The sequence below is a fragment of the Gopherus flavomarginatus genome, chromosome 2 (genome assembly GCF_025201925.1).
Source record: "Gopherus flavomarginatus isolate rGopFla2 chromosome 2, rGopFla2.mat.asm, whole genome shotgun sequence".
NCBI classification, from domain to species: Eukaryota; Metazoa; Chordata; order Testudines; family Testudinidae; genus Gopherus; species Gopherus flavomarginatus.
Genome location: NC_066618.1, coordinates 19,811,437 through 19,837,692, shown reverse-complemented (window position 1 = coordinate 19,837,692; position 26,256 = coordinate 19,811,437).

Below are 26,256 nucleotides of genomic sequence, written 5' to 3'. Positions count from 1 at the left end.
GCCAGATCTCAGAGAATCCAGGTCTTTATCAATGAATAACCGGCATTGTGAACTGAAACTAGAAGTGAAATTGAGGAGCGGAACACAGCACTGGTGTTGTGCCCATGTTAGCCCATCCTATAAAAGACAGGCAGACATATTCTGCACCAGCTGAAGCTTCCTGTTGGAAGTCCAGTATGGAGGTACCAAAAGCATAGATATCTATGGATCTTGGAGCGATCCATTTCCAAGACAAAAGGCCAGACTTTCTGGGCTAGCCAAAAATACTAACAGGACATGCTGGAGCCAGCTACTGTGCACAGCTGATACTCCTTATCATACCTTAGCCAGCAACCATCTCACCCCATCTACCACTGAGATCTTTATGCTGGAATTTTGCTTTGCACCTAACGGAATATTCTTCACACAGCCCAGTTGCACAAATAAGATTTGCAGACATCCAGCTATCCAGTTGCTCCATCACCACTTTTCTGAGCAAAGCATCCCATCTTTATCAGTCTTGTGCTCTTCATTAGCATTCTGTGGTGCATCAAGAAAATCATCCTAGAAGTCTACATTTCCCTCCTTTCTGGTCCATTCCAGCAAGTGGAACTACAGTGGGGGCATCATACCTATATATATTCAACACCCACTTCTTCATTGCCTCACTTTCCAGACTACTGACCACTGCAGATCTGCTTCAGTTTTCTCCAATGATGAGACACGCCCATACTGTTAGTTGCTGGATTATCGGTACCATTCAGACTACATGCTGCCACCTCCCTCAGCACAGCAGCTCTAATATCTTGTATGATCTGGCCACCTCCAGTCCCAGATACTTGAATTAAAACTCTCATTGTGGACACTCCCAGCTGTGGGGCAGGATGCACTGACACCTACTTTGCATTCCATGTGTAACCACCGCTAAAAACCCAAGGGACAGGCTAATGTGGAACTTTCTCTACTTATGCATAGGGAGTCTCACCTAAAGCAAACATTGTCCATGGGTTTATCAGTGGGTGTATCACAGTATGGTTATTCTGGAGCTCATGCATGGAACAGCATCCCATAAATATCAGCAAGGCCACCTCATTGTTCTTCAGATTCCAGCTTAGAACTCTCCTCTTCCATGGTGCCTACAAAAAACCCACTAATATACAGCTGATGTGCTGTGACCACGGCTTATCATGTTGATCAGTTTTGTCCCATAGTTATCTTGCACTCCCTCTGTCTGTTGTATGCACATGCCTCTTTTTTAAACTTAAATTGTAAGTTCTTCAGGGCAGGGACCTCTTGTACAGCACCTAGACTCTTGCTGTCCATTTGCCCCTTCAGTTGAATCCCTTGATGCTACTGTTCCCCTTTTGTCACAAGCATTGGCAATACTGAGCTAGCTCCCCATGCCATCTGTCCTCAGCTATGTCCAACATTTGAAGACAAGCCACCTTTGTGATCTTCTGAACAACAGCCCACAGCATAGACTTTGTCATTCTTCTTTTCTCAGTCATTGGAGCTGGAGCTGTGACTTCTTTAGTGGACAGTCTGTTACTTCTTCCTTCAGCTTCTCCTTCTTGCTGGATTGTGGCTGTTGGTTACTGCACCTTGGGAATCCTTGGCAGGCCCAGCAGCCATCCCACACCAGTCTCCATGGTAACCACCCTAACCACCCCCACTAACTCAAGTGAAGTGATGCTGAACTTGTTCCCTCAGCAGTGACGTTGGCCACTTTAGGGGCTCTAAACCATCTGCTCCACCCTCACAATTGCTTTTCTGATATGCGCTTTGTTCTGACAGAAACCCTGTAAGTGCTGCTTCTGCTTTTTTGGTCTTCCACAAACAGTGTAGTTTAGTGTAAGGGACAATTCTGCACTTGCAGTGAGATGGCTGATCTAATAGGTCTAGTATTCTTGTCTACCTCTAACTTCTCCAGTGATAACTTTGATTCTCTGAGAGCAACCTCTAGAAATTTATCCTCACCCTCAGACCCTTTGGAACTCACATGCCAGCACTTCTGCCGAGGTGGATGTGTGCTTTTTTTGGTAGTCTGCTCAGCTGGTGGCATTGAAAACCAGTCATGCTAGGACACAGTAAGGCTTGTTCTTCTGCAGATGGAAGCAGGCCCTAGAGAAACAGAAAAATAATCATCAAAAACTAGCATTGATCTGGGACTCAGGAAAGGTCTAGTCATTTCCTAGCCCTGCCACAGACCTCCTGGGTGATCTCAGGCAAGTCACTTAACTTTTCTGTTCCTTCATTTCCCCCTCTGTGAAATGGAGCTAATAGTACTTCCCTACCTATAAGGCTGTTGTGTGGATAAATCCTTTGATGTTTTCAAGGTACTCAAATACTACAGTGATATGAGCCACATAAGGACCTAGATAGATAGTGTGACGCAGTAGTGAGTGGGGCGGATTGACTGGGAATGTCATTTAGTTTTACTGGGACTGTCTGCATGGGGGATTGGGAGAGCAGGGGATGACTTTAGGTGAGGAATGGTACCTGAGCCTGTAACCTCAGCCAGGTAGGGAGTGGAGCGAGTCAACACCTTTGCCCGAGGAAAGTGGAGGAAGGGAGAGGGGGAGGAAAGAAGGGGGAGAGAGCCTGCTGGAGGGGTTTTTGGTTTCAGTTTGGGCTGGCTGGGAGGATGCAGGGAACCCCAAGTCTGGGGTCTAAGATCCTTGCCCCCAGAGGGACCTGGCTGAGGGGTCCTGGCTGTACCTACAAGCCCTGTTTGGGACTGTGTTCCGATTGTCTAATAAACCTTCTATTTTACTGGCTGGCTGAGAGTCACGTGAATCGCAGGAAGTAGGGGGTGCAGGGCCCTGACTCCCCCACACTCCGTGACAGATAGGTAGAAGGTTTCTGCTCATATAGGTGAAAACAGACATTGCAGCTGCATGATTTGAAATTAATTGTCAGAAAAATCACTCACCTCAGCATATTTTCAGTAAGAAGAAATCGCCTTAGGGCCTGGTACTGAACCACATATGCACAGAAGTAACTTTATCCTGAATACAAAGAGAATATTCATGTGAGGGAAGTTACGTATGTGAGTGTGCAACTTGTGTTCCTAAGTCACTTAGGTACTTAGGAGAATCCAACCTTTAGACATTTGTGTCATTTACTCACCCATCACACTTTTCAACTGAGTGAGGGATTTCAACTTTTTACAAAAACTAAAACTAAACAAACAAAACCAAACGCCAACATGTTGGTGTTTTGATTATAGAAAGGCTGATTTTTCCATAATTTTGCTGTGATTGTATTATTAGTTCAAATTAAAAACTGCATCTGCTAAATGTCATGTAATCATCAGTACCTCCTGTGTGAATCCTTGGCAAACATACTGTCATTTCATTCCTACCTTTCTTGTACCAGAAATAAAAGGTAAAAGGGAAACATTAGAGGCATTAGCCATGGTGTTACTTCAACCTCTCTACTGGTATTTCTTTTAAATGTAAGACTTTTACCCAGACCAGGGAATGGAGCCCTTCAGTACCACAGACGACAGCCATAACCTGAATAGGGCTTTTTATTCAGTTGCCAGCTAATGCTAACACTGAATGAAACAAAATAAAAGTCATGAAGGACTGAAAGTCAATAATGAGGTAGCCCACATGACACTGACTCTCTGTAACAGAACTCCAGACACCAGTGGAGAAATGCAAGAAGAACAAATGGCAGAAAAAATGCTGAAAATGCAGAGGAAAATCTCACCAAAGAATAACTCAAAACAGCGAGTTGTTGGTACGTGTCTCAGCCAATGACCAGCAGCCAAAATGCTGAAAGGCAACCGAGGAATTACAGGCAGCAGAGAGAGAGAGAAAAAAAATCATCCAAGCGGTAAGTGGCAAACAGTCCAAACAATTGTCATGACAAGAGGAAATGAATCTCAGCACTGCCAAAGATTGGCTATCAAGAATGAACAAATAAATGTCCAAAGTCTACCGACATAAAAGGCAGCTCACAGAAAACTGCAGGGCAAAACTCCCAAGGATAAAGGGGTGAGAGCTGGTGTTAAAATAGCCAGGCCAGTAAGATTAAAAAAGTGAAAATGTAAAAAACTGGTATTAAACTCATTAGGCCACACTCAACTGGTGTAAATTGGCATAACTTCATTGACTCCAATAGAACTAATCAATTTATACCAATTGAGGAACTAGATCATCATTTAAAATTAACCAAATCAAGTAAAACAAATTATAACAAACCCAAATAAATTTCTAACCAATGTGAAAAAACCCATAACAGGAATGCAAGCAGTCGGAAGACAAGAACAGTGAGCAGAGAAATATTCTGAACCTGCCTTTTTAAAATGCCTACCTTAAAAGGGAGTTCCACACATTATAGTATTTCAGTCCCACCACCAGGCGAGGAGGGTTTTACAGATGCCAGAACAAAAGAGCTAAAAAGGTAACAGTAGATATATGCGAATAAAGGAGAAAACCTAAGAACAGAAATAATTGTTGAAAATAGTTGTGCAGCAGCAGTCACAAAAATGAATGGGGTGCGCTACAATCCAAACACAATTCACATTATTGTTTCTGCCACTTTTATTTGAACAAATTCATCTTATTTCAATTGAAACAGATTAATTTGAATAGACTAGAAACTGAGAATTGAGTCCATAAATACAAGCCATAAGTTCTAAAACACTGAAGACCTCAACATTTCTAAATGCGTGTGTGTGTATACACAATAAAAATCAAGCCATCAGGAAATTCGCATCTGGAAGTGTCAATATTACCAGCTTTGAGATGAGTTTCACACTTCATTAGCAACTTCAAGACAGATCCTGGGCTTGTGTAAATTAGCCTAGCAACATTGAAATCAATAGACTTCACTGATTTACTCCAGCTGTGGATCTGGTCTTTGATTTCAAAAGTGGAGTAATATGATTCATTAATGTAAAATGTGTAAGAACTTTGGCCACAGCACTTTGTATCAAGAGCCGTCTTTTTAGCACACTTGCGGGAATATAAAGAATTAATCAGTGCTGAAAATAATAAAAGTATTACTATCTCCTTGTCCTTTCTGAACAACAATCTTTAATCCAGCAATATAATGAAGATGATAAAAGCAGCTTTGGTAGCAGAAGCAAATTGTCTGTCCAACGGACAGCAAAAAATCTGTCCACAAGTATATGCCAGCAGAGCAAATTTATATTACCAAAAGGTATTGTCCAAAGTAAGAATAAGCAAGTCTTAAAAAAAACCAAAACCATATATGGTACACATTGTATTTTTTTTAAAAAGCAGCAGACTGGAGATGAGGAATACTGTATGAGCCACCAGAGCGAGAAGAAGCAGGGGGAATCTTATAAGAACCCACAATTAAGCTGCAAAAGCTACAGTTCTTCTAAAAATAAAGAACAGAGAGGACAAGAAACAGCCAACGTGGCTTCATAAGGGACTGTTCAAAGATCTGAGGCTTTTAATTTTTTTTTAATTAAAAAAAGACTGTACTTGAAATGGTAAGGCAAGAGGGGGCGTGGAAGGAAATCAAACTAGCATATTCCAGTTTGGTTAAGGATTATAGGAAAATAGTAAGGGTGGGCGAAAGAGAAGTTAAAAGCTAGCCAAAGAGGTTGAAAATGGCTTTTAAACCTATATCAAAGGAAAAAGAAATTCTGGAGAGACATTAGGCCATTAATGAATAAGGAGAGGAAATAAGTTAGTGGTGACTAAAAAATGGCAGAGCTACTGAACTTCTTTTTTAAATCTGTCTTTAATCAGAAAAAGGAAAGAAGTTTGGATAATTGAAGTAGGATGGAATGAAGACTTAAAATAATTACTATCAAAGAAAAGAAGAACCCTTGGAAACTTTTAAACCTAGTTATTTATTCAACTAATTTTTCCTTTTTGTTTGGTTGGGTTTCTTAAGATTATCAGAGATATTTGCATTTATCTAAAATATATTCATTATTAAAAATTTGCCAAGAAAACTCTGAGTTTTTTGTGCGTTGTATACTGTTCATGATCACTTTATTGTAAGTGGTCCTAATTAGTTTTCAGTGAACACACAGAAATATAAAATTTGATCTATTACCTGACTGAAGAGCATAAATCTTAGAATCAGGCTGCCAATGTGTATACTCACATTTGCACTCACTTTTGCTTGCCTAGAATACTCACTCATCTATGCCTAAAATTTGCTGTTTCATAAATATTCCTACAAGCAAACTTATTCACTGGAATATGTGCAGAAAGTGAACATGGTTGAAGTGGATTAATTTAAAAATTTGAATAGATATTCACAAACAAAAGTGCAGTTTTGGAAAATGTGAACAGATAGAAGTTAACAATCTGGATTGCATTCCTCTCCTACGGTGATAGTGGAATTAGCTAACAAATCTCCAAAACGTTAACAATTATTGGGAGAATTGAGGATCTCCGGGAAGATTAAAAAAAACCAGTGTGTTACCAACACTGACAAAAAGAAAAGAACGGTTTTCATAATTGTCATCCCGTGAGCTTAATTTTTATACTGTATCTGTTAAAATAATCATATAATGGAACAAATATTAAAAGAAAAACACCACTAAGGGCATGTTTATAAAAGGAAATTGACCAGAATAAATATTGTGGAGTAAACTATTCTTCAGTAGCTATTCCAGAATAGCTCCACTTGTAAACACGCTATTCCAGAATAAAGGTAATTTTATTCTGCAATGATTAGTGTGCTCCGTGAGTGTAATAATTATTCTTAAATAAAATTATTTTTATTCTGGAATACAGTCCCCACACAGACAGCAGTTCCAGAATACCTGTTATGGTTTAGTTTATTCCACAATAGCTGTTCTGGTCAATTTTACTGTGTTATCAAGTTCTTAAAGCCTGATCCAATGTCAGTGAGAGTCAATGGGAGTCTTTTCACCTGCTTCAATGGGTGCAGGATCAGACACTTACCAGAAGTATTACAGATAAACACTATGGATTTATGAAGAACAAATCTTGCCAGGCAAACTTGATTTCCTTTCTGTAGAATTAAAAATGAGTGAATTAAAGTATCACCATTCAAGTAAATGGGCCTACTTGTGTGAATAAATGTTTACCAGCACAACTAAGGACTGCACAACTGGATTTTAGTAGAACATTTACTGCAACCTCTCAAAAATATTACTCTTAAAAGTAATTGAGATTAACTATGCAATAAACAATGGATGGGAAAATTATTGTAAACAATGAGAAGTGATGAATGGCAATGTACCAGGGTTGCGAACTTTGGTTGGCCACAGTCTGGAGGTTTCATCACATGGCATAATCTTTAATTAAAATTAATCTCTAATTCCTGGGGGCTCCTGGAGGACTGGCAACCCTACAATGTACTGACTTTGGAGAAATGTTGAGTGGCGTATTAAAGGATTGATGTTAGGTCGTGATTTAGGCCAAGTCTTGCAATTTACAATGTGCAGGTGAACCCCTGTACTTACACAGAACTCCACTGACTGCAGAGAGGCTCTGTAAAAACACATGGTACCTTCTTCATATGGTAAACTGCAGAATTGAGGCCTGAAGCCCTAGTTCAATGCAGCACTTGAACACATGCTTTACTATAGTCATCCTTATTCAGCAAATCACTTAAGTCTTAAGCATATGCTCAAACACTTTGCTGAATCAGGACCTATTTACCATCTGCATTAATGACCTAAAAGAGGAAGTAAATACCATGTTGATGAAATTTGCAAATAAAACTAAATTAGGAGGACTTCCAAACACCACTGAGGACAGAGAAATAATGGAAAGGAATGCAACGAGACTGGAAACATGAATGGAAAATAAAAATAAAATTCAGTTTGGATGATAGAAGCAACTACATTTGTGGAAAAGCAAGCCAAAAGCCGGAGAGTCAATCAGTTATAAAAACCCAAAGAACAGTAATGCAGCAAGAGATTTAGAGATGATAGTAAAGAGTAAATTAGACATGAGTTTGCCTTGAGAAAAAGGTCGATTTGATCTTGGACTGAAGAGATCACATCACAGACCATGAAGGTAATGAACCCTCGGTGTATGGCTCTGCTGCAATGGCACCTTTGGTATTTAATTATGGCACCACATAAAAAGATAGTGACAGTCTGAAAATTATTAAGAGAAGAACAATAAAAATAATTCAGAGTCTGGCACGACTGATCAGTGAACAGAGATAGATTAAGATGTATCCAGACCCCTGGTTGGGAAGGTGCCCATGGACCTACAAAGCCTGGATCTGTGGCTCCATGAAGGGCCCCTGCAAATAGATACATGTGTGGCCAGGGAAGTAAGAATTGGATGAGACAGGATGGCAGTGTACTTGATCCCTAGACCTGTCTGTCCTTTGCTGTTCCCTCTTGTTTGCACAGAGCACACTATGCCATGCATCATGAGACACCATCTGAAATGGTCCATAATGCATAGCATGGTAGCATGTTCACCTGCAACAGGAGAACAGGAAAGGATAGACAGGAGATACATGCAACAATCAAGCACCAATGTAGCAGGGTCAGACAGAATTACATGCAGTTGACACTAGTACCCTGACCGGAAAAAACAAGAGACAACTGAGTGGGAGGACGAAGCAGGGGAGAAGTCTGAGGCATCCTGTCTGGTGTTTGTGGAGATGGAATGAGGTGGGGGGTAAAATGAAGCCTGGTTTGGGTTTTGAGAAGGAACAGACTTAAGGCGTGTCTTCACTGAAGAGTTAACCTGGGCATTTGGCACACAGGTCTGAGCATCTAGCCAAGTCTAGATCTGAGCAGTCACACTACAAAACCCAACTGGAGTTACTGTAACCTTACTGGTGCTGCGCTCACCTGCCTGTGTCACTATGATTTCTGGCAGCATATCCCATGGTTCTTTGTGCTGAAGTAAACTGAGCTGCTCTATGAGTCTTTTCCAGTGAATTGTGGGAGAATTTGCCTAACCTTCAGGGCACAGGAAGGAGAGGGGAATTATGGGAAGGCAGTGGAGGACTAATCAGCACTCAAGTGCTTCAGCTGATATCTTCCCTGCAAAGTGCTTGAGTGAACACCTCCATTGGGTTTTACCCTCGGATCTGGGAAAGCCAGCTGTGCAGGGTTGAAAGCACCACCAAACTCAGGTCAGAAGTTTGGGGGAGGAGGGGTAGAAAGGGGCAGGAGGTTGGGTCCACACTGGAGTAACAGTTAACTCCATAATGAAGACATACCTGGAGGGGTCACTGAGTGTATGTGTGAGTGAAGGGGAGAAGAGAAGACAGACAGAGAGATAGAGCAAATGTGAATGGAGATGGGAGATCATGGGTGTAATTTCCCCCACACCTCACCCCAATGTTCAGCCCCCATCTGCAGAGGAAGAAGGGAGGCAGCAGAACCAGAGAAGGAGTCTAAGGCTGCTGCTCTGACCAGCTATGCTCAGGGCTCTGCCACTCTCCCACTGAACAGCTGGTTGATTGGCAGCTGGTCAGGGAGGTGGAAGGTGCAATGCAGCCTCCTGCATTAGGGGCTACTTTACCTCCCCCAGCTGGGCAGATGGCTCAGCTCTCCCTCCCACACCAAAGTGGCTAAGGCTAGACCACGGGGATACAAACTGCCAGCCTTCTGCCCAGTAGCTCCATCCCCATCCCCTACCATGAAACAGGATCAAACATGGGGGAAGGGAGTGAGGGGGACCAGGAGGCACCAGGAAGGTGGGGCATGGGTCTGGGCTGAGAGGAATTATAGATGAGGGAGCTGGCACCATGCTGGCAGTAGGAAACCATGGGGAGGGAGCTGAGGGGATCATAGCTCAGGGCAGGAGCAGTGCAGAGCTGAGGGGACCAGAGCTCAGAGTGGGACCAGCGCAAGACTGGGAGGGACCAGAGCTCAGGGTGGGACCGGCGCAGAGCTGAGGGGACCAGAGCTCAGGGTGTGACTGGCACAGGACTGGGGGGACCAGAGCTCAGGGTGGGACTGGCCAGGACTGGGGGACCAGAGCTCAGAGTGGGACCGGCGCAGAGCTGGGGGGACCAGAACTCAGAGTGGGACCGGTGCAGGGCTGGGGGGGACCAGAGCTCAGGGTGGGACCGGCACAGAGCTGGGGGGGGACAAGAGCTCAGGGTGGGACCGGCACAGAGCTGAGGGGACCAGAGCTCAGGGTGTGACAGGCACAGGACTGGGGGGACCAGAGCTCAGGGTGGGACCGGTGCAGGGCTGGGGGGACCAGAGCTCAGGGTGTGACTGGCACAGGACTGGGGGGACCAGAGCTCAGGGTGGGACTGGTGCAGGGCTTGGGGGGACCAGAGCTCAGATGTGACTGGTGCAGGGATGGTGGGCACCAGAGCTCAGGGTGTGACCGGCGCAGGGCTAGGGGGACCAGAGCTCAGGATGGGACCGGTGCAGGGCTGGGGGGGACCAGAGCTCAGGGTGTGACCGGCACAGGACTGGGGGGTACCAGAGCTCAGGGTGGGACCACCACAGGGCTGGGGGGACCAGAGCTCAGAGTGGGACCTGCGCAGGACTGGGAGGGACCAGAGCTCAGGGTGGGACCAATGCAGGGCTGGGGGGACCAGAGCTCAGGGTGGGACCAATGCAGGGCTGGGGGGACCAGAGCTCAGGGTGGGATCGGCACAGGACTGGGAGGGACCAGAGCTCAGGGTGGGACCGGCACAGAGCTAAGAGGACCAGAGCTCAGGGTGGGAGTGGCACAGGACTGGGAAGGACCAGAGCTCAGGGTGGGACCGGTGCAGGGCTGAGAGGACCAGAGCTCAGGGTGTGACAGGCACTTGGGGTGGGACCAGCGCAGAGCTGGGGGTACCAGAACTCAGAGTGGGACTGTTGCAGGGTTGCCAATTTTCTAATGGCACAAAACTGAACACTCCTGCCTCACCCCTTCTCCAAGAGCCAATCCCACCCCCCTCACTTGCTCTCCCCCACTCTCTCTCACTTTCACCTGTCTGAGGCAGGGGGTTGAGGTGAGGCAGGGGCTGAGGGCTCTGGCTGAGGGTGCAGGCTCTGAGGTGGGGCTGGGGATGAGGGGTTTGGAGTGCGGGTGAGGGGTCTGGGCTGGGGCAGGGCATTGGGGTGCAGGAGGGAGTTCAGGGTGCAGGGTCCCAGCAGTGTTTACCACTGTTCCCAGGAAGCAGTCACTTGTGTCTGCGGGCACCTCCCCCACAGCTCCCATTGGCCGGGAACTGCAACCAATGGGAGCTGCTGGGACGGTGCCTGCGGGCACGAGGGCAGCATACAGAGCCTCCTTGGCCGCCCATGCATCTGGGGACTGCAAGGACCTGGCAGCCACTTCTGGGATCCATGTGCAGCTACAGCAGGAATGGAGCCTGCCTTAGCCCTGGCCCTCACTGTGCCGCTGACCAAAGCCACCAGGGTTCCTTTTCAACTGGGCATTCAGTTGAATTGGTGCAGAGCTGAGGGGACCAGAGCTCAGGGTGTGACAGACGCAAGGATGGGGGGCACCAGAGCTCAGGGTGTGACCAGCGCAGGGCTGCGGGGGACTGGAGCCTAGGTGTGCTTACTCACACAAGAGTTCTCTTCTATTCAAGTTCTTATACCACCCTTCTTACCATAGTATCTTAGGCCCAGCTCAGGGGTGAAAGTAAGGTGGTATGGGCCAATACGGCATACCAGTACAAAGTGGCTGCCAGTACCAGCCCCTACCACCTTATTTTACAGCACTGCCTAGAGGCAGGGCTGCCAACGGGGGAGCGCAAAAGGGGGAACAATGTTAAAGCTCTGCTGTGGCAGCACTTAAAGCAGGGTCCTTAAAACAAGGTTCTTAAAGTGCTACCGTGGCAAAGGACCCTGGCCCTTTAAATCGCCACTGGAGCCCCAGGCGGTGCAGACCAGGTAGCAGAGATGGGATGGCTAGGGGATGCTGACCCCCAGCCCCACCTCTTCCGCCTGAGGCCCCGGGGATGGGGGAAGAGCCATCCCCTGTACCGGTAAGTTTTCAATTTTACTTTCACCTCAGGTCCAGCTCCACAGAGGGAAGGTCCTCTCGTGGACTGGTAACTGGTTAAAAGATAGGAAACAGAGAGTAGGAAGAAATGGTCAGTTTTCTGCCAGGTAGAGTTGGCAACAAGAAGGGCAGGGTTCAGTATCTGGGGCCGGGTTCACCAATACAACACAAGCTGGCTCAAGCCCCCACCTAGTGACCTGGGACAATTACACAGCATCCCCTGGGTGCATCTAAGAGGCAATACTTCCCTTCTCGCAAGCACAGAGTCTGAGTGTAGCAAAAACTTTTAATAAGGGAAAAACTTTTAAGGAGGGAAGTAACTCAGCATTAATTTAGGAAAACACCTCAACTAGGATTCATAAACATGAATCATGAATTGGACAGTGTCCTTTCCCTCTCAGGTTCTAGAGTCCAGCAACCCATGCCTGTCCCTTCTCTGCACCCCACTCACAGTTGCTGTCCTTGGTGGTCTCTCTATCTCAAAAAAGATATATTGGAATTGGAAAAGGTTCAGGGGTATAGTACGGATTCCGTATGAGGAGAGATTAATAAGATTTGGACTTTTCAGATTGGAAAAGAAACGACTAAGGGGGAATATGATAAAGGTCTATAAAATCATGACTGGTATGGAGAAAGTATATAGGGAAGTATTATTTACTCCTCATAACACAAGAACTAGAGGTCACCAAATGAAATTAATAGGCAGCAAGTTTAAAACAAACAAAAGGAAGTGTTTCTTCACACAAATGCACAGTCAATCTGTGGAACTCTTTGCCAGAGGATGTGGTGAAGGCCAAGACTATATCCAGGTTCAAAAAAGAGAAAGATAAATTCATGGGGATAGGTTCATCAGTAGCTATTAGCCAGCATGGGCAGGGATGGTGTCCCTAGCCTCTGTCTGCCAGAAGCTCAGAATGGGAATGGATGACTTGATGATTACTTGTTCTGTTCATTCCCTCTAGGGAACCTGGCATTGGCCACTATCAGAGCACAGGATACTGGGCTTGATGGACCTTTGGTCTGACCCATTATGGCCGGTCTTATGTTCTTATGTAAAGAGGCTTAGCTGTTGCGACGCTAAGCATTCCAATGCCAAAACTTTGGATGCCTAGAAAATCACTGGAACGACAATGCAATCCACAAAGCCTGAATTAGGTTCCTAGGCTTCTATACAATGTGTGGGGCAAGGGGACACCTTAGAATGCAATCCACAAAAGCTAGCACACTAGGCAGGGAGCTGCCTAAGCTAGACAATGGGAGATGCTGATGAGAGGGCTGTGTCTTGAGCTCCTTTCTTCTCAAAGAGTTAGGCATCTAAGTTTGGGCTGCTGGGAGGCACCTATCACTGTCTGGGATCTACAAAAAGGAAGCCCTCTCCTGGAGTCAGGCAGCTTAGACACCTAAGTCATTTCTTGTGAGAATGAGTTAGGTGCCTGCCTCTCTTCACACAAAATGGCTGGAGAAGGCGGTGATGATGCCCACCTTGTAACTTTTAGCCCAGTGGTTAGAACACTCACCTGGGATGTGGGAGACCTCCGTTCCCAGAGGAGGGAATTGAATCCAAGTTTCCTACATTCCAGGTGAGTGCTTTAACCATTGGACTAAAAATTACAAGGTTGGCACCTACTCTTCCAGCCACATTTTGAATGGGATCTGTTCTGGTATGCCGTCTCTGAGCCGACCTACTGACTTGGGCTCTAAAGGCAAGATAGGTGCTCCTCTGCCTATCTTCCCCCAGTTTGTGGATCACACTGAGGCTTAGCTTGGAGATAGGCATCCAGATGCCAACAATGAGGTAACCGTGCACATGCCTAGAGGCAGAAATTTAGGTGCCGAGGTACTTTTACCCTGAAAACTTTGGCATCACATGAATGTAGATGCCTACAGAGTTAGATGGCAGCTGAGCTGGAGTTTTGTGGATTGCAGTGGATCCTAAAACTGCAATTTGAGTACCAAAGTAGCTTTGTGGATCTGGGCCTTAGTGCCTTCCAATAGTGCATTAAACAACGTGACTAATGTTTGCCATGTGTGGTGTGTTCTTTCTCTGATCCTCTCCCTGAAGGAAGGGGAGGGAGTTGTAGTGTTCTGTTTTGGTACTGTTTTCTTTTGTTTTTTGTTTGTTTAAAATGTACATGCTGCTATGTGTTTGTGTTAGAGAAGGCAAAAAGTTCTTTCCACAGTGTCAGACTAGCCACCAAGAAAGCTCTGTCTCTCACACAGATAAGCTTTACCCTTATGACGGAAAGTTCCATTGTGTGCAAGGAACAGAGTTGTTGATCACAATCCTCACCCTGGAGCTTTAGATGATCTTCTAGATATGCTGTGCACAGGCCACTTGAAGATAAGATATTGCAGTCATCAGTAGTCCCCCTGGAAGTGTGATGCTGTTGCAAAAAAAGCAAACGTGATTCTGGGATGCATTAACAGGTGTGTTGTGAGCAAGACACAAGAAGTCATTCTTCCGCTCTACTCTGCGCTGGTTAGACCTCAGCTGGAATATTGTGTCCTGTTCTGGGCACTGCATTTCAAGAAAGATGTGAAGAAATTGGAGAGGGTCCAGAGAAGAGCAACAAGAATGATTAAAGGTCTTGAGAACATGACCTACAAAGGAAGGCTGAAAGAATTAGGTTTGTTTAGTTTGGAAAAGAGAAGACTGAGAGGGAACATGATGTCGCAGCCCTAAGGTCTTTATTCCAACATGGTGTCTGTATGGCCAATTGTCGGTCATCCAAAGGTCACACTGGTACTGTGTGCAACACCGTGGTGCGGTGTGCAACATTAGAGTGCCGTGTGCATTTTCCAGCTCTTTTTCCTGGTCACCTAGGGGTCAGGCTAGTGTCATGTGCAGTCTCCTGCTCTTCTGCCTGGTAACTCAGGGGTCAGGTTAGTGCTGTGTGCATAACACCAGCGTGCCATGGGCAAAGGGATCCAATCTGACCAATCATAATTCAGTTCAAACAGTCAGATTAGGGTTGTGTGCAAAACTATGCTAGTGTGCTGGGTGCAGCTTCTAGCAGCTTCTAGTGTGCCGTGTGCAAATTCTATCTACGTAGGGGTCAACAGCTCGGAACCTGGAGGGCGTAGGAGCTAGGGACCAATCAGATCCTGACAAGTGTAAAAAGGGCCTTTGAATAAAACCATGTCTCATGCCAGGATCTGCAGGAGTATCCACGTACTGACTAAAGGACCTGATCAACCCTTTGGCCAGGGGTCTCCTCCGGATATAGCCGGCTCGGGACGTGTCGTTTTATTGCTTTTTCAACGTTTTCTTCTACGGATTCGGTATGCTCCTGGTGTCTGTTCTGCTGGTCAGCTGTGCCTGGAATATGGTACTTGCTTTCTAATTTTTCTGTCTGTGCTTTGCTTAGTCTCTTCTTTTTTCCCCTCTCTTATTTGGTACAGAACTGCATATATTGGTATCTGATGTAAAGTTGTGTATATATGGTATATAAAAACTGAGTCTTTGTAATAACTGCTATTGTAGTTAATTGGTGTATTTGATAATAGTATTTGGTTAGTGTGCACACAGTTTATTTTATTTGGTGTATTCATTTGCTTAATTTTTAAAGAGCAGTTCATTTTGAATCATTTGGTTTCTTGTTAATGAATGTAAATAGATTGCTTCAGGTTGTGTAAATATTTTGTTCCAATAGTACTGTTAGTTGGTAAAAGTGCTCCTCCCCAGCCCAAGTTGTGATTTTCTCCCTGTTAATAAATGGCCAAGTGGTGTTTTGAGGTTTACATTTGTCTGGTCTTAATTTTCCTCTCTCAATTAAAAAAGTCACCGAACCTGCATTAGGGACGGACACATGATAGCAGTTTTCAGGTATCTAAAAGGGTGTCATCAGGAGGAGGGAGAAAACTTGTTCACCTTAGCCTCCAATGATAGAACAAGAAGCAATGGGCTTAAACTGCAGCAAGAGAGATTTAGGCTGGACATTAGGAGAAAGTTCCTAACTGTCAGGGTAGTTAAACACTGGAATAAATTGCCTAGGGAGGTTATGGAATCTCCATCTCCGGAGATATTTAAGAGTAGGTTAGATAAACATCTATCCAGGATGGTCTAGACAGTATTTGGTCCTGCCATGAGGGCAGGGAACTGGACTCGATGACCTCTCAAGGTCCCTTCTAGTCCTAGAGTCTATGAACTATGAATCTATGGAATTAATACAAGAGTAAATGTTGCAGGATCAAGTCCTAAGTTAAGTAAAAAGTGGCGCAAGGAGGCATGACAACTGATAAAGATTGTGATTAATGGTAGGCAGATATACACAATAGAAGATCATGAGGTTTTCCACTGTATGTATCATGTTTGTTCTGTTTAACAAATGTAATTGATTGATTTTCTTATTTTTATAAATTTATTTTATTATATTGGCACGAGCGTGGGACTGACGCTGGAAAGATAGAGTCAGAAAAAATGTGCCGAAAAAGCTGAAAGAAGTGTATTTCACTCTATACTAGTAAATAGGAAGTAATATATTTTTAAAGACATAATGATGGTCTAGCAAAGTATAACCTCACTACACCATCCTACTGTTACATCGAACTATCATGTTTGCAGTTTAACAAAGTGAGAGTAAATGGAATTCTAAAGGAAACTAAATGCATTTCTAATTGGAATTGGTGACAGAATGTAAAAGGGGGTAAAAATTATGAGGGAAGCAACACTAGTTAAATTACCTGACCTCTTAACTTTTCAGTCCAGAAAAACAGTTTTTAAAAGTCCTACCTGACATAGTGATCCCAGCATCATGGATAAGGTATATCACCTTGGAAAAGTATATTACAGAATAATAAATGTTATTTGGGACTGAAGATTCTTTAGAAATCATCCCCTAATGGTTAAAGTTATGCCAAAGCTTTTATTGCAAGATCCTATGTCAGGTGTTTGGATCTGTGCTGTGTAAATCTGCTCCAGAAGGAAACTTGATATACAAGATCTTTCCTCATATATCAGATTTTCTACCCCATTGAACACAAGGACACTGTCAGGTTTCTTTTTAAACAAAATTTCCTTTCCTATAGTAATAACATTTTAGCTTCTGAAAACTGGGGGAATTTTTAAAAACTGAAAAGACTTTACAGCATTTATACTGATTGTTTACTTATTGCACTTCACTTAGCTTGGACAGTTTTTGTTTAGAGTCAAGTTCACTTTCTGCTTCTCCAGCATAAGCACAATATTGCAGCATTTGGCTTTCAAACATTTATTAAAGTATTACCAGTAATGCAAGACTCTTTGTTACAGAGGCACCAGTTATGACTCCATTAACTCAGGCTGAGTTGCGTTTTGCACTTAAAGCAACTTCTTTTTATGCATGAAAAATACATCTCCTCCTCAAACTTACTACACTTAATCTTTGAGTATATAATGAATGTTCTGCGACTGTAGAAGTAAATTTTCTAATTAACTTATGAGTTAAATTAATTGAAATATCAGAGGGGTAGTCATGTTAGTCTGTATCTGTAAAAAGCGACAAAGGGTACTGTGGCACCTTATAGACTAACAGACGTTTTGGAGCATTAGCTTTCTAGGGTGAATACTCACTTCGTCAGATGCATCTGACGAAGTAAGTATTCACCCACGAAAGCTTATGCTCCAAAACGTCTGTTAGTCTATAAGGTGCCACAGGACCTTTTGTAGCTTATTAATTGAAATGTATCCTTTAAAATATTTCACATTTTTATCAGCCTTTACTTTGACTTGAATTATTTTAACAATGGAATATAATATAGACTCTTCAAACTTTCCATATAGTTAAAAGATTAAGTATAGGTAACATGGGCTTCTGAAGGAATCTATCCATTGTTATTAATGACCAGATTCACCAGTACATTTCAGCTGCTTTGTGATGCTCTGCTGAATTGATTAATCTGTCCTTAAAATTTAAAATAAAATATATAAAGATTACAATTACATATCTTCAAATCATTGGAAGTATCCATGGTAGAACTCTCACTGGGTTGCTTGTTTAGGGTCCATGTAGGAAATTTTAAAATTAAAAAAAAAAATCCAGATCACTCTCTCCCTGCCCCCTAAGAAAAACTGCTACATTGAGGTGGAGTTTTTTGTCTGGGAATTTAAATAAAAGTGTAACTTTTTGGCTCAGCTTTCTGGTAATTTCACTTTTGGAAAATAAAAATGGCATGGGTGTTTTTCAGATAACCATCCACTTCTTCATGCCTCTTAAAGCTCATAATTGGATGAGAAATTATTATCAATATCACAAGGAGAAAGAGAGAGAAAAAGAGACAGAGAAAGACTAACATTTCTCTTCTTTCTCTTCTCAAGAGTGTCTATCAGGGGTGTAACCATTGGCAGGCATGGGTAAAATTACTATGTTTTTGATGGTTTGGTGATGCTGCCTGTTTAGCTTTTTAAAATACTTTTACTGAAAATTTATGTAAAATCTATTTTTTTTGTCTAATTAAACTGTATTAATTGGATGTACTGGGGCAATATTTAATTAATTTGGGATTTAATTGTTTTAAATCATGATTTGCTGTAACAGCAGACCTTTGGTCATTGTCCATCCACCATAATTTGGGGCCCACCCTAATTTCTATTTCTAGCTACACCACTGGTGTGTATCCCATAATAAAGAATCATTCTGTAAATTACAGCTGATGAGTCTAAGATTAATTTTTCACTCATTGTCTTCAAAACAATAAAACTCTGAATGACTTCCATGGGAGCAGAAGTAAGCCCCAAGGACCTAATCAAAATGTGCATTGAATCCAATGGAAATACTTTTATTGGTTTCAGTGAATGGGGGAGAGACCCCCAAGTGAGCAGTCCTGCTCTAGACCGATTTTTCTAGTGCCACCCTATGTTACATCTGATTTCTTTTTTTAAAATCTAACTTCTCCCCCAATCCCTTTTCACATTCCATTATCTGATTATTGAAACTGCATAATTATTGGACCAGTTTTTGATACCCTTACCCAAACATAGTAGTGTCAAATTTCATGGGTTGTCGCATTGCCTGTTTCTGAGTAAAGTACTATTCACCATGAGGAAGTATATCAAAACCTGGTCCATTACTGTTAATGTTTAGTTTTCTTTTTGAGAGGAGTAAACTGTACAATATCAGTATATATTTTTGTATATTTATACAGTCAACGTATATATAAATAAGCAATATCTCTTACTTGAAAATACTTATTATCAGCCAGATTGTGCAGCAGAGTGGATAAAAAAATGAATATTTTTTTAATTACAAATCTATTTTTTTAAATTTAAATCACAGTTTCTTTAATATAAACTAGCTATGGGTTTATTTTTTTAAATAAATCTGTTTAAAATTAATTTGAAAGTGACAACCTATGTTAAGGCCTAAACTTATTATAATCTATTAAAATCATTGAAATTAAATACAAAAAACAATTAGTACACATTTCCTGCCCAATTTTAAAAGTCAAACTACTGAACTGGAAGAAATTACTGGATAAGCACCTGCATCCAGAGTGTGATGCTAAACCAGCTTTTGACTGCAGTAGCCTCTTTTGCAGGTGCAAAGAGAATATTTTCTTCATTTCAATTTATTCAACTAGTTCAGTTTATTCAGTGTTAAGAAAGCAATTGGGAGTTGAAAAATCAGGAGACGTTGTTTTTTTCATCCAATCAATGAATAAAAATTAGGTGAGAGAGGATGAGATCTACTAATTCTAATATCTTGAAGGACATGTGTAGTGACCAGTTATAATCAATTAAATTCACTAATTACAGACTCATAGACTTTAAGGTCAGAAAAGACCATCAAGATTATCTAGTCTGACCTCCTGCACATTGCAGTCCACAGAATCTCACCCACCCACTCCTGAAATAAACTCCTAACCTCTGGCTGAGTTACTGACATCCTCAAATCATGATTTAAAGATTTCAAACTACAGGGGGTCAAGAATTTACACTGATTTAAACCTGTAGGTGTCCTGTGCCCCATGCTGCAGAGGAAGGCAAAAAAAAAAAAAAAAACAGGGACTCTGCTAATCTGTTACTTAAAATTTTTGAACAAGGCATTTTAAGTTGCTAGTTATCCTTTATTGGGGTAGGTAGTAAAGCAGTACCATGAGAGGAGCAGAACAGGAGAAAGGCAGAATTGAGACCTTTCAAAGTTTTGGCCCAAGTGAGGGGGCATGGGGGCGTCATTTGAGCTCCCTGCCTCAGGTGCCAAAATGTTGTGGGCTGGCCTGTCATGATCACTCGAACCAAGGCTGTCCTCTACAACCAGTTCTTCTATGAGCTCTTCACCTCTCATCAATACCAAATACTTCCTTTGTTTAATTAATCATTTAGTTTTAAATGCAAAATATATTTTGAAAAACTTTTCCCCCTTATGTGTCCAACACATTTAAGGTAGTTTTTTTTTTAATAAAGAAATGTTACTTCTGTACATTTTTAATTGAATTTTAATTTCCATCCAAACTTGATCTTAACACATCATGATGAAAAAATCGATAATAAGAAATACACCATTCACCATTTTCTAAAATAATAGCAAATGTAAAAATATCCTTAGTGACAACCAACATGAGTCAGAACTCCACAATTTGGCTATATGAACTTATATGAATAATTTGACTATATGAATTTGAGTATATGAACCGGGTTATTATTGAAATATTTCCCTACAGAAAAAAAGGATCATCTCAAAAAGTCCTTTCCACAGCTGCTTTTTTATTTGTCGCCAAATATAGGTATTATCCCCAATGTTTTAGTGAGAATTTAAAACATTTACACAGCCAATAAACCAGCATGTAATGTGCTAAAAAAAAATTTAAAAAATAATTAAAATTTTATGACTGCTATAGTTTTCTAGACACTTTGATATGTTTGTAAAAGCATTTTATAATTATTTGTTAGGATGCATTTGTATCATAATCTTAGAGTAGCAGCTCTTGTGTATATTAGAAATATGATTGTTAGAATGCAAGTGAGAGCTTTCCCACTGGTAAATCTAATTTATGCACCATTATTATGAAAGCATTTTCAGTCTGTTGTTAGATCTCCCTCCCTCCAGCCTGATCCCTCAACAGGGCCAGCTCTAGGCCACAGCGCGCCAAGCGCGTGCTTGGGGCGGCACGCCGCGAGGGACGCTCTGCCAGTTGCTGGGAGGGTGGCATGCGGCTCCGGTGGACCTCCTGCAGACACGCCTGCTGCAGCTCCACCAGAGCCGTGGGACCATCGGACCCTCCGCAGAAACGCCTGAGGGAGGTCCACCAGAGCCGCGGGACCAGCGAGCGGCAGAGCACCCCCCGCGGCGTGCCGCTGTGCTTGGGGCAGCGAAATTGCTAAAGCTGGCCCTGTCCCTCAAGGTCCACATGTGGAGGGAAGCCTCCATGTGCAGCTCTTGCTCCCTGGGCAGAAGGGGGAGGATGTCAGCTTATCCTTTGGCCAGCCCTCTCCCACTGGTTTTTATATGGAAGAGGGTAACTGGAGCTACAGACAGCAGTTGAGGTATGTGTGCTTCTAAGGGAGAATAGATATTATGATAAACACTGCACAGCTGGATAACAAATTCAGCCTCAGATGTAACTTGGTCATTTTGGATTCTGATAAGCATTCACAAATTTAGGGAGGGTGAACTGGCCATATTAGGTCAGACTAATAGTCCATCTAGCCCAGTATCTTGTCTTCCAACAGTGGACTATGCCAGATGCTTCAGAGGGAATGAACAGAACAGGGCAGCTATCGAGTGTTCCATCCCAGCTTTTGCTAGTCAGAGGTTTAGGGACTCTTAGAGCGTTGGATTACATCCCTGACCATCTTGGCTAAATGACATTGATGGGTCTATCCTTTTGCGCCTTGATCATTGAGTGGCCCCACTGACTGTTTGGCAGGCTTCCTGCTTCTGATGTACTTTAAAAAATTGCTGTTTTTGTGTCTTTTACTAGTTGTTCTTCAAATATTTTTTGGCCTGCCTGATTATACTTTTAAACTTGACTTGCCAGATTTTATGCTCCTTTCTATTTTCCTTTGTGGAATTTGATATCCAATTTTTAAAGGATGCCTTTTTGCTGTTGACTGCATCTTTTACTCTGTTGTTTACCATAGTGACATTTTTTGGTCCTCATACTGTTTATTTATTTATTTGTTTGGGGGGTATACATTTAGTCTGAGCAGCTAGTATGGTGGAGTTTTTTAAAGTTTCCATGCAATTTGCAGGCATTTCACTCATGTGAATGTTCCTTTTAATTTCCATTTAACTAGCCCCCTCATTTTTGTGTAGTTTCTCTTTTTGAAGAGAAATGCTACTATGGTGGGTTTCTTTGGTATTTCCCTCCCAGAAGGATGTTAAATTTAATTACATTATGGTTGCTGTAACCAAACAGATCAGCTATATAGACCAGATGGTGTGCTACGTTTAGGACTTAATCAAGAATGCGCTCTCCACTTGTGGATTCCAGGACTAGCTGCTCCAAAAAGCAGTCATTAATGACATTTAGAAATTTAATCTCTGCATCCGATCCTGAGGTGACATGTACCCAGTCAATATGGCGATAGTTTAAATTCTCCATTATTATTGGGTTTTCTGGTTTTGTAGGCTCTCTAATCTCTCTGAGCATTTCACAATCACCATCCTGATTAGGTGCTCAGTAGTATATTCCTACTGCTATACTCTTATTATTCAAGCATGGAATTTCTATCTGTAACACTGCCTGCAGTGACTGAAGAGCATGAATACTAACCTCAAAACAGACTGCTAGGAACCTGGGCACAAATCCTAAACTGGTTGTGAGGTCTATACTTTAGATGTCACCAATCTGTTATCAAGTATAAACTCCTCAGGCACTATTACAACCTTAATATGGAGTCATAGACAGTCCCCTTGGGTACTCTGATCTTTCTTGCCATCCAGGTGAACATACCTTTGTGATAGCTGGCCCTCACACCAAGAATCACAGTAATATTCAGGTTACTCCCAGTCCCAAAGGACCAGTCACTTACCCTAAGTCACGTGCCCCTTAAATCTCACTCCAAAAACAACACTTGTAGCCAATCTTAAAACAAACTATTTAAAGGTGTATTAAATAGGAAAAGGAAACAAGAGATTTTTTAACAAGGTTAAAGCATGTAAACACGTATACATGAATGAGTTACAATCTTAAGTTTCAAAGGGTAATAGAAGCTTCTAGAATTAGCCAGCTCTATATGTCCTTTTGGACTAACTCAGGCTAAGCACAAAGGATCTCTTGCTTAAGCCTAGAAACTCTTTGGCCCCTAGAGTCCAAGCAGCTTAGAGATACCTAGTCCCTTTTGTTTGGATATTTTATCCCCCTCCGGCATTGTGCTCTGAGCTCCACTTGCATGACTCATCTTCAGAAGGAGGAGAGAACAACAAATGTGTTTTGTCCTCTTGTACATATGGAAAGTCCAGTTGCAACATCTGGTATCAATGGACCGTTCCTTTTGTGAAGAATGTAACACTTTCTGTTGAAGATCACCCCTTCACACTAATTAATGTCTCTCTCCTGTCTGGTGATTTATGCAGTCACAGAGGTTCACAATACAACAGCTCAAATATTACCTTACAATATGGGATACAGACGTTATAAGTGAGGTTAAGGCATGCAGAAACTTACAAGCATTCAGTAAAGTCTAAACACATTTTTATCATTCTAATATCCATTTTAACAAAACTAACACACAGGTGAGCCAGATTGATTCCAGCTATGTATTTGTTAGTGTTCAGTTGAGACATGGGGATCTGGTTTGCCAGCATCACACTATGCATGATTGATTTAGCCAGTTTGATTCACTTAAGATATTTACTATATTTGACTTTTTGCTTTCCTTACATATAGTGCTACTCCCTCCACCAGCACAAGCTACTCTGTCATTCCTACATATTTTATACCTTGGTATTACTATGTCCCATTGATTATAATCATTCTACCAAGTTTCTGTGATGCTTATTATATTAATATTCTCAATTAATACCCAGCATTTCAGTTCACCCATCTTAGTATGTAGAGTTCTAGCACAGGTATACAAGCATTTATAAAATGTGTCAATATTTAGTACACTGCCTTCATGTGATATCATTGAATAGGACTCTTTTTCATTTGACTGTTTTTCCTCAGCTCCTATCTGTACTTTATCAACTCCTATCATTTCTTTTTTACTAGGATATAAGTATCCCCTTTAATAAATTCTCTCCTAAGGGGTGTCTCTGTCCAAACCGTGTGCTCTTCCATACCTACTGGCTTTTCCCCAGCCCTTCATTTAAAATCTCCTCTATGATCTTTTCAATTTTTTATGTCAGCAATCTGGTTTCATTCTGGTTCAGGTGGAACCCATCCTTCCTGTATAGGCTCCTCCTTTCCCTAAAGGTTCCCCAGTTTCTAATAAACCTAAAGCTCCCCTCCCAATGGTTGTACTAGGCTCTGATCCTTCAGATGCTTAAACTGGTGCCTTTCTTTACTCACGTGTTTACGTGTTTGCAGAAAATGGCCCTAGCATTCCATTTAAATATACAAGACATGATTCTGTTCTCACACCACTGTAAGTCGTACATTATCCAACTGAAATCAGTAGAATTAAAATGGAGCAGGGTCATGCACATATAGTTTGGAAGTATCTAAAATCTGGGCAAATGAAACTTGGATAAGAAAAATAGGGTAGAATGCAAAATGTTAATTTTTTTGAAGAATTATCTGCAACAAACCTCTCGCCCCTTGTTCACTTTTACCAGTTAATGTGGTGTGTGGTATACTAGGTAAGATTAAACATAATGGAAAGTACTGTGGACTAGTGGTTACTCTGTTATTCTAGGGCAGAGGTCCCCAACGTGGTGCCTGCAGGTGCCATGGCACCCGCCAGGGCATCGAAGTGCGCCCGCCTACTGGCCGGTGGACGAGCATCCACCAAAATGCCTCTGACAAGCAGCTACATCCAGGGGTGGCATTTTCGGCTGCATTTCGGCGGCAATGCCTCTGGATGACGCTGCTTGTCGGCAACGAAGCCTATTGACATTGCCGCTTGTCAGTGGCATTTCGGTGGATGCTCTTCTGCCACCACGGTCCTCCGTGGCTCATCGTCTGGCACCGTCAGACGAAAAAGTTTGGGAAACACTGTTCTAGGGCTCTTTTTCCTCAAGTCACATTCTCATTTATACTAGGGCCTTTTTACATCACTCTAGCATTGTAAATTCACTTTTAAGGCTCATTTTCACTACTAAAGCAGTGTAAAAAGTCCTTAGTGTAAGTGAGAATCAGTCTAATTACCTATCAGTGCTTCCATTTCGCCATCTATTTGATGGGAAATCCAATACTTACATACCTCACTATAGTATTAATAAGCTTTATTCATTAGTGCTTGTAAAGTGAGTTGAGGATCACAAATAAAAGAATGCCATCTAAAGTGCTCTGCAAGGTATTTTTAGCCTATAGATTTTTTTTGTATTTTGTTTTGTTAAAAATAAGTTACTATACATGCCTAATGGCTACTTATCTAAACAAAATAAGTGATATTTAAAATTTGTCCAAAGTTCTATAGATTTGCAGATTCCATGGCCAAAAAGAACCATTGTGATCATCTAGTCTGACCTCCTGTGTAACACAGGCCATAGAACTTCCCCAAAATAATTCCTAGAGCAGATCTAGGAAAATATATCTAGGAAAAAAGTTTCAAAATCATTATAGTTTTAAGGGCTATCAAATCTCTATGTACAAAGAAAATTATTTTGATTACCAAGGGCATATAAAGGACTTTGAAAATTAAAATGTCATTTATGAAAGTTCAGACATTTATTTTGACATGCTCCTGTGATCTAAAAATGACCAAACATGCTTGTTTACATTTTATAAATAAATAACATTTGCTCACTTTTGTGCATTTATGGAGTCACTTTAAGCCAGGGATACAAATGCACTTTACATCCACTAATTAATTCTCACAACGAGCGTATGAGGTGGATCAGTGTTAGCCCGTTTTACAGATGGAGAAACTAATGGACAAAGTTTAAATTACTTACCTACAGTCACACTATAGGTGGCTGTCTACAGTAATGCTCCCAGCTTTGCAATCACGAGAGTTGAACTAATTTAAGAAAGTTGATAAATTTGTGGACAATATCCCTTGTGTTGAGAGGACTAATGAATCAGTGCCTGCGACTAGAAAAAACTCAGGTTGACTGGCTCACAGATCCCTGCCATCAACACTGGACAATACATTTTCCCAGCTAGTTTTTGTTTAATAAAATAATTTTCTCCCTAATGGGACTTGTAGAACTGACTGAGTCAACTGTGAATTTTGATGACGCAAAGTTCATAAATCCCAGAAAGCTGAGGGGTTAATGGAAATACTAATGCACAGGCACTTAGCTATTACAAGACAAGTAGGCACCACTGTGATTATACAAGTGTG